The 13,496-nt window shown below is 44.9% G+C and overlaps 1 protein-coding gene and 1 long non-coding RNA gene across 7 annotated transcripts in view; one reads left to right on the forward strand and one right to left on the reverse strand.

Moving 5' to 3' along the window:
• HIP1 (huntingtin interacting protein 1) overlaps positions 1–13,496 on the forward strand; it is a 133,197-nt gene that overhangs the window by 18,680 nt on the left and 101,021 nt on the right. The window lies entirely within an intron of this gene.
• On the reverse strand, positions 5,309–7,818 carry LOC145532537 (uncharacterized). Its single transcript, XR_014073327.1, has 3 exons — positions 7,700–7,818; positions 7,433–7,581; positions 5,309–7,248 (listed from the first exon to the last, which is right to left on the reverse strand). It is a non-coding gene; the product is annotated as an uncharacterized LOC145532537 (long non-coding RNA).

Here is a 13,496-nt window from a genome sequence, read left to right on the forward strand (position 1 = left end):
ATCTCCCATGCAGCAATGAAGGTCCTGAATGCTGCAACTAAGACCCAATACAGCCAAATAAATAAGTAAATATTAAAAAACTACAACAACAAACTCACTTTCTATGGTGTCTTATTTTTGCTTTGTGGCTTCTATCCCTTTGTTTATCTTGTTGAATATTTTGAGCATTCTTCAGTTCCCCTTTCAGGGGACTGTTATTTATAGTTTCTGAAGTATTTCACTCTGTTGAATCTGCTCTTTGCATAGCATTTGATTTCTTTGTACCTTTTGTCATTTTTGTCTGTGAGATCATCTTTGGTGGTGATTGTATTCCATGGGGTCCTGCATATGCCTTGTATTAGGGAGGCATCTGTTGGGACAGTTTTATGGTTATTTCTGCTAGGCCCTACGGGGTCATTGGTTCCCAGTCAAGCTTTACCCGGTTTTCCAGGACAGGGCTTCCGCACGTGTGAGTAGTAGGGGACCTTGGCACACCCATGTAGCCCAAGCCAGAGACTCTGGCTTCTCTCTAGTCACCACCAAAGGTTTGGGGCTGCAGCTCTGGCCATGAGTTCAGTTCCAGATCCATGGTGCACACACAGTGGCCTCAGGTTTGGTCCCTTATAGCACATGTCTGATTTGTTTGTCCCATAGCCTGTGTCTTCAACTCTCATTTGCCCCAGGAGCTTTCTGATACCTAGAGATGCTTTCAAGTTTATCTCCATTTTACTAATTTACTTTTTAATGTGATATTTTTTCTAGTTTATCTACGTATTGTGTGGGAGAGGTCGTATGTATGATAGCTCAGTCTGCTGTCTTTACCTGAGTCCTAGTTCCCTTTCATTTGTCTTCTGCAGTATAGCCAGAGAATTAAAAAAACAAAAACAAAAAGCATAGGAGCTTCCCTGGTGGTTTAGACTCCACCTTCCAGTGTGAGAGGTACGAGTTCAGCCCTTGCTTAGGGGGCTAAGACCTCACGCACCTCTTCAGAGTTCCCACCTGGAATTTCCCAGGAAGGAACGCTGGAGGTAGAATCAAAGATCAGGGTCCCAGGGGCTTCCCGAGTGGTCCAGTGGTTAAGACTCTTCGCTTCCACTGAAGGGGGCATGGGTTTGATCCCAGGTCAGGCAACTAGAGCCCATGCTGTAGCTAAGAATTCACATGCTGCAACTAAAGACCCCGCATGCTGCAACAAAGATCGAAGATCCCACCTGCTGCAACTAAGACCCAGAGCAGCCAAATAAATAAATGGATAAATATTAAAGCAGAAAACAAACAAACAAAAAGATCAGTGGCCCAGGGACTTCCCTGGTGGCCCAGTGGTTAAGATTCCATGCTTCCACTGCAGGGGGCATGGGTTGGATCCCTGGTCAGAGAGCTAAGATCCCGCAAGCCTGATGTGGCAAAAAAAAAAAAAAAAAAAATCAGTGTCCCAGTTTTGGCTGCAAGTCACACTCCCTGTATGATCTTGGGCGAGTTACATCTTTACAAAGGGAGGACTGCTGTACCAGTTAGCATAAATAAAATGTACAACAATAAAATATGAACATTGACACAGCTCTGGGAGGGTTGATGGCAGTCATTCTCATTTAGGGGTAAAAGTTTGCATGTTTCAGTAAAGGGCTACATGGGTGCTCCAGGGTCACGAAGCCCTGTGATACTTTTCTCACCCTCTTCTTATTGGTGTCCTTCATACATCATTTTTTTGTCTCTCCTGTGGGTGTATAGGTGGTAAGCATCATGTCTGTCAGCCAATAAATTTATTTTTGAGGGCTTGCTCTATGTGACAGGTGTAAAAACTGGATTCTGCCCTTGTGGAGGCTCTGCCTGGTCCCTGGAGGGACAGGGGCCCTGTTCTCTTTGACTGGTTCTACAGAGTTCCATCAGGGTTTTGACTGCGTGGGTTAGTTGCAATGCCTGCCAAGAAGATCTGCCCGGCAGCCTTCATCACTCAGCAGATAAGGTTTCCTAAGCGCCTCCAGTGCCAGGCGCCAGGAGTCGGGCATGAATCAGACTTGATTGCTGAGTTCAAGTTGCTCCTAGACCCCAGGAAGAACGGCGGGGGTGCTGAACGGTCACCGCAGTCTGCTAGCCACAGAAGCAGAGGATGCTGAAAAGAGTGGGAAGAGCCCAGCAAGGCAGGATTAACTGTCTGAAGTTGCTTATTAAAGAGCCCAACGTGGTTCTAAACCCGACAGCCCAGAGAAGGGTAGGAAGCCCTGTGCAGACTTAAGGAGCTGGGAGCCCTTGGGGGCAGGTGGGCCTGGAGGAAGGCTTTGGAAAACCCGGGTGGGGTAGCTGAGGGGAAGAGGGTGGAGGAAAGCATGAGTGAACAGCGACTACTGCAAGCAGAGGCCAGGGACTGGCGGCCCAAAGGCTGGATTCTTTTGTGAGCTTGTTTTATTTGGCCTGCACAGTGATTTTTTTTTTTTTAATGGAACTCAGTGTCTTTACACAGAGAATACACTCTTTCCTTCACCACCATCCTTACTGTTCCTCATTTTCATCACTGTCTGAACACATTTATGGAACGAACCTAGACCCCTGCCCTGCCCTGGTCACTGGAAAAGAGTCTCTGTATAAGGAATACAAGTGTTGGGAGTGAGATTATAAAAATCAACAATATATTGTCTTATATATCAGCAACCAGCTTGAAACTATACCATAAAACAGATCCTAGTCAGTCCAGCAACAAGACCATAAAATACCTTTGTAAGAATCTGTGAGGGACTTCTGTGCTCCCTGTGCAGAGGTCCATGCTCCATCCCTGGTCAGGGAGCTAGATCCCACATGCCTTAACTAAGCATCCCAAATGCTGCAACTAAGACCCGACACAGCCAAATAAGTGTTCTTTAATAAGAGATTCTGTGAAATCTCTACTCCTTCACTTACATTTACTGAGTGTCTGCTGTGTATTTTATTTTAAATTTAAAATTTTACCTAATTTTTGAAGAGATAATATACTTGGTTGACAAAAAAAGCAAAAAGGCTGCTTCCTGTTCCTGTCCCCTTATTGTCGAGTCCCTGCTCAACTCCAAGAGAGAGAACCACTCACTGATTCCTTTCTGCGTCTATTCAAATATTTCATTTTCATATATAAGCAAATATACATATAGTGGAATATTACCCTCTTCCCCACTATTAATACAAATGATAGGGCAGACTCTTGCTTTTTCAGGAACTTCCCTGGTGGTCCAGTGGCTAAGACTCCATGTTCCCAGTGCAGGGGGCCTCAGTTCAATCCCTGGTCAGCAAACAAGATGGCACATGCCACAGCTAAGAGTTTGTATTAGTTAAGTTAAAGTCGCTCAGTCATGTCTGACTCTTTGCGACCCCATGGACTGTAGCCCTCCAGGGGATCTTCCCAAGCCAGGGATTGAACCCAGGTCTCCCGCACTGCAGGCAGATTCTTTATCATCCGAGCCACCAAGGAAGCCCAAGAATACTGAAGTGGGTAGCCTGTCCCTTCTCTAGGGGATCTTCCAGACCCAGGAATCAAACCAGGGTCTCTTGCATTGCAGAGGGATTCTTTACCAACTGAGCCACTAGGGAAGCCCAAGAGTTTGCATGCTGCAAGAAAAAGATCCTGCATGCTCCAACTAAAAAGATCTAACACGCTGCAACTAAGATCTGATGCAGCAAAAAAAAAAAAAAAAAAATATATATATATATATTTTTTTTAAAGAATCTTGTTCACTTAACCAACCATCTTGGCAATCTCTATATGTCAGCAGATAAAAGGTTTCCTCGTTCTTTTGTACAGTATCAATAAAAATACTGATTTGAGATAAGACAAAGGACTCCAGAATAAAACTGCTTGGATTTGAACCTGGTTCTGTCTCTATGACCTATGACCTAATTGTCTCTCTATGCCACACTTTTTTTTCCCCCTATATGTAAATGGAAATAATAGGTACCAACTCATACTGATGCAATAATTTAGTGAGATGATGTTTATAAAAGGACTGAGAATAATGCCTGGCATCTAGTGAACCCCCCAAATATCAGCTGCTTTTCTTATTCTTCTTAAAGTGATGAATACTACACACACAGGGTAAGGTAAAGGAATAAGGAGTGACTTGGGGGGTGGTATTTGAGATAAAAGGGTCCTGATGAAAATTATAAGACTTTACTGATAGAAAGCAGATGAGTTAATGGAGAGACGTACTTTGTTTCTAGATGGAAACTATGGAATTTGTAGAGATGTCAGCTCTTCCTAGTATAATTTATATTTGTCCTATTTGTAACCAAAGGGCTTCCCTGGTGGCTCAGTGGTAAAGAATCCACCTGCCGATGCAAGAGATGCGGGTTCAATCCCTGGGTCGGAAAGATTCCCTGAAGGAGGAGATCCAACCCACTCCAGTATTCTTGCCTGGGAAATCCTATAGACAGAGGAGCCTGGAGGGCTACAGTCCAAAGGGTAGCAAAGTCAACTCAGACTTGTTGACTGAGCAACTAAGCATGTATTTGTAACCAAAACCCCAGTAGAATTTATTTTGGAAGCTAAGTTTTTTCCAAAATTTGTCAGGAAGTATAATGAGAAGAATGTTAAAATTTTGAAAAAGATTGTGGTGGGGAGAAACTTTCCTTATGAAATATCAAAACACATTTTAATGATTAAAACAGTGACTTACTCATTTAAGAATAAGTAGATTGGGACTTCCCTGGTGGAATAAGACTCTGTGGGACTTCCCAGTGGATAAGACTCTGTGCTCCCAAGGCCGGGGATCCGGGTTCCATCCCTGGTCAGGGAACTAGATCCCACATACTGCAACTAAAGAACCCGCATACTACAATGAAGAAAGGTCCTGCAGGCCGCAGCTAAGACCTAGTGCTGCCAAATCAATATTTTTTTAAGCAAAAGAAATATAGATCAGTAGAATAAATAAATAGGATAAGTAGCCCAGAAACATACTTTATACACATGTAAATTAATGATATGTCAAAGGTGACCTCACATGTCAGTAGGAATGGAAAGATTACTTGATAAATTAGGTTTGGTTAGCTGTTTGGGAGAAGAGGATGTTTTCAGTTCTCACCTCAAGCTGCATGCCTGTATAAATTTCAAACAGATAAAATGGTTACATTTGAGGGGGAAAAAAATCAAACCTTTAGAAAAATACTTGGAGAAGGTCAAAGGAAGTTTGGAGTAGAGGAACTTTAAGTTTTAAAGCCATCAAAAATACTACAGTGAGGATGAGAGCGGAGTCTAGGGGAGAATGGATACATGTATATGTCTGGCTGAATCCCTTCTCTGTTCACTTGAAACTATCACAACATTGTTAGCCGGCTGTATTCCAATACAAAATAAAAAGTTTTTACAAAAGTCACAATGAAAACAACGTCAATTTATACGATCACAAGAAGTAAGGGTTCTGGTTTAGTTTTCCAGGTTGGCTGTTATGAAGTGCCATATACCAGGTGGCTTAAAACAACAGAGATTTATTTTCCCACTGTTCCGGAGGCTAGAAGTCCCAAATCAAGCTGTTGGCAAGGCCATGCTCCCTTTGAAACCTACAGGAAGAACTCCTTCCTTGCCTCCTATTAATAGTTTCTGATGTTCGCTGGCACTCCATGTTATTCTGTGGTTTGTAGGCACATCGCTCCAACCTCTGTCACACAGGTGTCTCCTTGTGGGTCTCTGTGTCTCTCTCTTCTTATAAGGACACTAGTCATTTTGGGTTAAGGACCTGCCCTTAACCAGTGTGATCTCATCTCGACTGAGCAACAACCCTTTTTCCATACAAGGTCCCATTCTGAGGTACTGGGGTTTAAGACCTCAACACAGCTCTTTGAGGGGCGGTCGTTTTATCACTGGCTTCATGAGTCAGGGCACAACAGGGAACTTCAGCTAAAGTAGTGGAGTGGCCTTCATCTCTCAAGACTTATTACAATACTAGTGAAAACAAGAATGATAAAGGCCCACCAAGACAAAGGATGAGAAAGGGAACACTAGCCAATGAGATACTTAACACAGTTTAGGAAGAATTGGAGAGATGGTAACAAGAGGAGTGCAGATGTATTCTGCTGCGTGCCCATACACCTGAACTTGGAGGCATCATGGTGGGGGTGGGGGTGGGGGGGAGGCAGGACTGAAGTCAGATGTCTGTCTGTAAGAACTGACACTCCCCCTACAATGCTGCATTCCAGTAGGCAGGCGTTTATCCTGCAGCGGTGGACCAGGCGGGAGAAACTGACCCAGGGGAGATCCTCACTCAGAAACACCATGCTGGGAATTCCCTGCTGGTCCATGGGTTAGGTACTCGGCACTTCCACTGCAGCAGCACAGGTTCAGTTCCTGGTCGGGGAACAAAGATCCTGCAAGCCCGCTGCACAGCTGAAAACAAAAACAACAGCAACAACAAACAGAAAACCTCTACGTGGCAGAGGGTGCTAAGAACAAAGAATTATCCTGGACCCATCACTACACCCAGATGAGTCAAGTGCATCCACCTCCCAGGTGGGGGATCAAAAGATGCTTCTCTGGAGAAATTCAAGTCCTTAGAGCAAAACCCTCCATAACCTGATCTCTGGGAGGCCCAGAGGTAGCCTGGCTCCCTGTCCGCCCGCCCTAAAACAAAATTTGCCAGTTGATATGCTCCACCCCCTGGCACTTCCACATGCACCTTTCAACTAACTTTTTAGAGCCTCACGGCTGATACAACAGCTAATCAAGGTTTAGCTGAAGGTAAGGAAAGGCAAGTCCCAGCACAAACAAAAGAATAGTCAGGAAAGAGCAACTTACAAAAAGACAACGCCAGCTAGAAGGAAATCTGCAGAAACTTCCAAGTAGTATTCCCATAGAGTTCAAGAGGGTCGTGAACTCAAGTTTCATTAGAAGGTAGAGGAGATAAAGGCGAAGAAATCTCTCACAAAGTAGCAAATTAGGACAAAGAGTTGAAAAGCACAGAGAATAAATGAGAGTCACGGAGAATCAATCCAGAAGTTTCAACATAAATATATTTATGGACTTCCTTGCTGGTCCAGGGGCTACGACTCCGCATTCCCAACATAAGGGACCCAGGTTCAACCCCTGGTCTGGGAACTAGATCCCACATGCTTCAACTAAAGCTCCTGTGGACCGCAACTAAGACCCAGCACAGCCATATAAATAAATATTGAGAAAAAAAACCTAGACTTCCCTGGTGGTCCAGTGGTTAAGAATCTGCCTGCCAATGCAGGGGACATGGGTTCGATCCCTGGTCTGTGAAGATTCCACATGCCACAGAGCAGCTAACGCCCATGTGCTCCAGAGCCCACCTGCCGCAACTGGAGAGCCATAGACAAATAAACATTGAAAATAAGATGAAATTAGTAAATGAAATAGCAGGGTCATTATATTAATTGGACATCTCGAAATCATTAGGAGAAGGGAAAGGAGATCAAAAGTGGGAAGTAGAGTGGGGAGGGGGGGACAGACCATGGCTCACTGATGATTAGAAGCTGTCCTTACCGCTTGGTTTTGGTGGTGGTGGTGTCAGATTCACACGGCACAAAGCGAACATTAGCGATTTGAAAGCATCCAATTCAGTGGCATTTAGTACATTCGGAGTGCTGTGCAACCTCCACCCCTGCTCAGTTCTAAGACACTTTCATCGCCTCCTGCAAAGGAAACCACATACCCATGAAGCCGCCCCTCCCTGGGACTTCCCCGCTGGTCCAGTGGTTAAGACTCCACTCTACCGATGGAGGGGGCCCAGGTCAGGGAACCAGAACTCACATCCCTCAGCTAAGGCTCCCACGTGCCTCAGCTAAGACCTGGCACAGACATTTTTTTTTTTTTTAAAGCAGCCCTTCCCCACCTCCCGGTCTCCTTTCCTCTCCCCCACCTCCCATCCCCCAGCTCCTGGCAACCACTAATCTACTTTCTATCTCTACCCATTCTGGAAGTTTGATTTCAGTGGAATCACACAATATGTGACCTTTTGTGTTGGCTTCTTTCACTTAGCATGATGTTTTTGAGGTTCACCCTTGTTGTAACATGTCTCAGTATTTCATGCCTTTTTGTGGCTGAATAACATTCTGTCCTGAGAATAATACCAGCTTTGTTTGTTTATCCATTCATTTAACTGAAGGACATTGGGTTATTTCCACTTTGGGGCTATTGTGAATAGCAATGCTATGAACATTCATTGTTCAAGTATTTGTTTGAATACCTATTTTCAATTCTTTGGGTATATACCTAGGAGTGGAATTGCTGGGTCATGTGGTAATTCTGTGTTTATATTTTTGAGGAATTTTCAGACCCTTCCAACGAAATTATGCTGTTTTACATTTCCCACCAGCAATGTAAGAGGGTTCCAGTTTCTCCACATCCTTGCCAACACCTGTTATTTTCTGTTTTGCTTTTTTTTTTTTCAGCTGACATCCTAATGGGCATGAAGTAGTAGCTCATGATTTTGATTTGCATTTCCCTAATGACTAATGATGTTGAGTATCTTTTCAAGTGCTTTTTAGCCACTTGTGTACTTTCTTTAGATAAATGTTCATTTGTGTTCTTTACCTATTTTTAAACTAGATTGTTTTTTCTTTTTGTTGCTGAGTTGTAAGTGTGCTTTATATATTCTGGATTTGTTGTCCTAGTTGCTAATTTGTGTCTGACTCTTCTGTGACCTCATGGACTATAGCTCGCCAGGCTCCTCTGTCCGTGGGATTCTCCAGGCAAGAATACTAGAGTGTATTGCTATTTCCTTCTCCAGGGGATCTTCTCGACCCGGGATCAAACCCACATCTCCTGCATCGGCAGGTAGATTCTTTACCACTGAGCCACCAGGGAAGCCCCTATATATATTCTGGATACTAGACTCTGATCAGATATATGATTTGCAAATATTTTCTCCCTTTCTTTGGTTGTCTTTTCACTTTCTTGATAGTGTTACCACCTGACTTTAAAACTATATTCATGTGTGATTTTGATGATCTTTATTAAAAAATTGAAATCAGTAAAAGAATAAAATCATAGATACTGTTTTTTAAAGATAATATGTTTTAAAATGATAGAGTATTTTTTCCATTTTGTATTTAACAAGCAAAATATTAATTAAAAAACAAAAACACAACAACAAAAATCCTTCAAGTTGGAACTGCAATAAGTCAAACTGCTGCTGGAGTTCAGAGTAAATGTCTTAGTATATAAACAACTTATACAGACCTCTAAGAAAGACACAGACTTTAGTAGGTAACTGGTCATGAATAGATGACTCAAAGGAAGAAAAAAATTCAAAAACACAAGAAAAATGAGAAAGTAAAATATACAAATTAATCTAATAAGATATTGATACATTTTTTTCTAGTGACAAAAATAAATAATGGCAGGATATGCAAAATAGATACTCTTCTGATAAAGAAAGTACAAATTGATATGCCTTTTTGGTAAGCAATTTGGCACAGTGTGTCAAGAATCTTAAAAATATTACTACTCCTTTTGACCCAGTAATTCAACCTCTAAGAATCTACCCTAAGAAAACAACTTGAAATGTAAAAACCTCTTACATACAAAGATGTTTATCATATGTGTGTGTTAGTTACTCAGTTGTGTCCGACCCTTTGGCACCCCGTGGACTGTAGCCCGCCAGGCTCCTCTGTCCATGGAATTCTCCAGGCAAGAATACTGGAGTGGGTTGCCATTTCCTTCTCCAGGGGATCTTCCTGACCCCAGGGATCGAAACCAGGTCTCCTGCATTGGCAGGCAGATTCTTTACCATCTGAGCCACCAGGGAAGCCAGTTTAATAATGGAAAATTGTAAGGTCTTCCCTAGTAACCCAGTGGTTAAAGATCCACCTTCCAAAGCAGGGGACTTGGGTTTGATCCCTAGTTAGGGAACTAAAATTCCACATGCCTCAGAGCAACTAAGCCTGTGCACTGCAATGAAGACCCAGAGCAATCAAAAAATAAATAACAAAGTTGTTTTTTTTTTAAACAAAAGTAATGAAAAAATTTAAACAACCTAAACATTCAACAGATGGTGGATGAGTAATTTCTGATGCATCCAGTGCTTGGAAATGCCTGCCACATAGTAGGCATAAAATAAATAGTTGCTGAAATGAACCAAAACATCCATAGGGTGTTTATCATATTATGTAATCTTGTAAAATTATATTTGTATTATTTTTAATAATGTGGAATTCTTCAACTTCAAGGAAAAAAATTACATCTAAAAGTTTATCTAGGGACGTCCCTGGTGGTCCAGTGGTTAGGAATCTCCCTGACAATGCAGGGGATGCGAGTTCGATCCCTGGTCAGGAACTAAGATCCCACATGAGGCTCAGCAGGTAAGCCAGGGCATCACAGCTAGAGAGTCCACGCACCTCGACCAAAGATACCACATGACCAAATGAAGACCCCCACGTGCCCCAACTAAGACCCGATGCAGCTAAATAAACAAATTTTAAAATGTTCTAAAGTTTATATGGAATATAGTCTAACCCTCTCTTGTTTTATAAAAAACCTTTTTATTTTGTATTGGGTTTTAGCCAATTAACAATGCTGTGATAGTTTCAGGTGAACAACGAAGGGTCTCGTCCATACATAACACACAACTAACCATCTCTTTTTAAAAGATTTCATTTATTGGTAAAAATAAAGATGAAAAGATAGCATAAGGAAAAGAAGGAAATAAATAAAAAGGTTACCTCTGGGTGCAAGTCCCTCAGTCGTGTCCGACTCTTTGCGACCTCATGAACTATACAGCCCATGGAATTCTCCAGGCCAGAATACTGGAGTGGATAGCCTTTCCATTCTCCAGGGGATCTTCCCAACCCAAGGATCAAACCCAGGTCTCCCACACTGCAGGCAGAATTTGTTATCAGCTGAGCCACAAGGGAAGCCCAAGAATACTGGAGTGGGTAGCACATCCCTTCTCCAGCAGATCTTCCCTACCCCAGAATGGAACCAGGGTCTCCTGCATTGCAGGCAGATTCTTTACCAACTGAGCTATCGGGAAGCCCTCTGGGTGGTGGAATCTTGAATAATCAAAAATGCACCATCTCCCTAGCTGTTGCACAATCATCGGACCTATCTCAGCTAGGACAGTTTTCCAAGGATTTCCTCACCTGGTGGGGAAGAGAGGATCGAAAAGTGGAGAAGACAGGAGAAGGAAATGGCAACCCACTCCAGTAGTCTTGCCTGGGAAATCCCATGGACAGAGGAGCCTTGGCGGGCTACAGTCCGCAGGGTTGCAAAGAGTCAGACATGACCGAGGGAGGAGCAGGCACTTGCCAGAGGCCCCAGAGCTTTTGATGGCAGAGCCAGGACTGTGGCTGAGGACTCCCAGCTCCCAGGCCTCTCTCACCAGGTAGGAATGTGGAAAACTAGAATCTAAAATACACCTGAGTGCTTTCTTGGTGGCTCAGTGGTAAAGAATCGCTCCCTGCCAATGCCGGGGATGCGAGTTCCACCCCTGGTCTGGGAAGACCCCACATGACAGAGCAGCTGAGCCTGTGCATCACAGCCACCGGGCCGGTGCTCTGGAGCCTGGGAGCTGCAGTACTGAGGTCTGTGGGCACCAGAGCCCGTGCTCTGCAACAAGAGGAGCCACCGTGGTGAGAAGCCCACGCCCCACCACTGGAGAGCAGCCCCTGCTCACTGCAGCTAGAGAACAGCCCACGCAGCATGAAGAGCCTGCACAACCGTAAATAAATAAAATCATTAAAAAAACAAACAACAACAAAAAAAAGTGGAGAAGACAGCTTGGGATGGGCTCTCGCTGCCCCTGTGTGATGATTTAAGTAAAGGTTTCTGCCTTCCTTAGGGCTGGAGCAACTGACTCTGAGAATGCTGGGAAATGCAAGATGCATGAAATTTATCCCCAAGCTCTTACCAGCACCCATTTTGCACCAGAGACCAAGGGCGCAAAGTTCAAGAAACCTCTCAATGCTGGGGAGTTCGCATTCAAGATCAAATAAAATCCATCAGGCTTCAGACCATCTTCCATGCATGCACCTGTCACAACCCGCTCAGCTGACATCCCTCTACCTACAGCCATTTCTAGGTTACCTGAGTGTTCATTTTGAGGACAGTCTTCACCCTCTATTTATTCTCGTGGTTTGTGGCCTGGGCTCCTCCTGGAAATACAGACAGTCACTGACTGTATTCTAAGGAGACCGACTGTTCCGTTCCCATTGCCAGTGCCAGGGCATAGCCAAAATTTGTATTTATAGTATTCATTCCTATATGTATGAAAGTGAAGTGAAAGTGTTAGTTGCTCTAAGTCCTGTCTGACTCTTTGCGACCCCGTGGACTGGAGCCCTCTGTCTATGGAATTCTCCAAGAATACTGGAGTGGGTAGCTGTTCCCTTTTGCACTGGATCTTCCCGACCCAGAGATCAAACCCAGGTCTCCTGTATTGCAAGCGGATTCTTTACCGTCTGAGCCACCAGGGATGCTCTCGGATATGTATAGATAAATTTATATTAGCTTGGCCAAAAAATTGGGGTTTTTCCATAACATGCATGTATCTATCCCCTTCCACTCCAGCATTCTTGTCTGGAGAATCCCATGGACAGAGGAGCCTGGCAGGCTACAGCCCATGGGGTCGCAAAAAGTCGGACACAACTGAAGGGACTTAGCAAGCAGGCACGCACATACATGTATACATAATTTTCTGCAGTGAGCGGGCGTTGCCTTTGTGAAAAATTTAAAGAGTCTGCTTTGCATTTCCCTTTAGGGTTTCCTTCTGTGTGTTTGCTCTGTTGCCTTGCTGTCTTGTTGGCTGCAGGCTGTCCAGAAGGCTCTGGACAGAGGGAGGAGGGCTCCCAGGTGTAGCCACAGAGTGGTACTGAGCCAGGCGAGCTTGCAGAGGACGAAGGGGGCCTTGAAGAGAGCCTCCGGTCCCCAGGACTGCTAGAAGCACTAGTCCTTCGCTCATCACTCAAGTGCTGTGGGGCCACTGACTGCTGCTGGCGGCCGGGGAGATTTCAGCAATTTGAGGTTGTTCTCAGGAGCCAGAGCTGGGAGGGTTGTGATGAAGCCCCTCCTGCCCGCGGCTATGGTGCAGCTGTCCCTGAGAGAGGGCCAGAGGCCACCGAAGGGGGGGGGGAGGGAGGGCGGCAGCTGCTGGCGGCGGGCGCAGGGCCAGGCCTGGGAGAACTGGGTGGGCGGAGCCTGACAGGTGAAGCTTTGTGTCCCCGGCGCCCTCATCCCGAGGGGCGGCCCAGCGTGTCTCCCCTCAACCCAGCTCCCTCTCATCCGGGCGGCGCTTGGCTGCCTCCCAAGTCTTCACCAGTTGAGAGTCTCTGCCAAGAGCCCCGCCCTCACCCCCTCTTGCAGACCCAGCAAGGTGGGCACCCCTTTGGAGCCTGGACTCCACGTTCCCCGGGTCCTCTTGGACACCCATTGTGAGGCTGAGGCCCTTCTGTTTATGTGGTGGGGCTGTCTCACTCTCCAATCTTTTAGCCATCTCATCCTCTGCCATCCTCTTCTTTTGCCTTCACTCTTTCCATCAGGGTCTTTTCAAATGAGTCAGCTCTTTGCTTCAGGTGGCCAAAGTATTGGCGTTTCAGCTTCAGCATCAGTCCTT

This window comes from Giraffa tippelskirchi, chromosome 13 (genome assembly GCF_054371585.1).
Source record: "Giraffa tippelskirchi isolate mGirTip1 chromosome 13, T2T-mGirTip1v1.2.pri, whole genome shotgun sequence".
Lineage (NCBI taxonomy): Eukaryota > Metazoa > Chordata > Mammalia > Artiodactyla > Giraffidae > Giraffa > Giraffa tippelskirchi.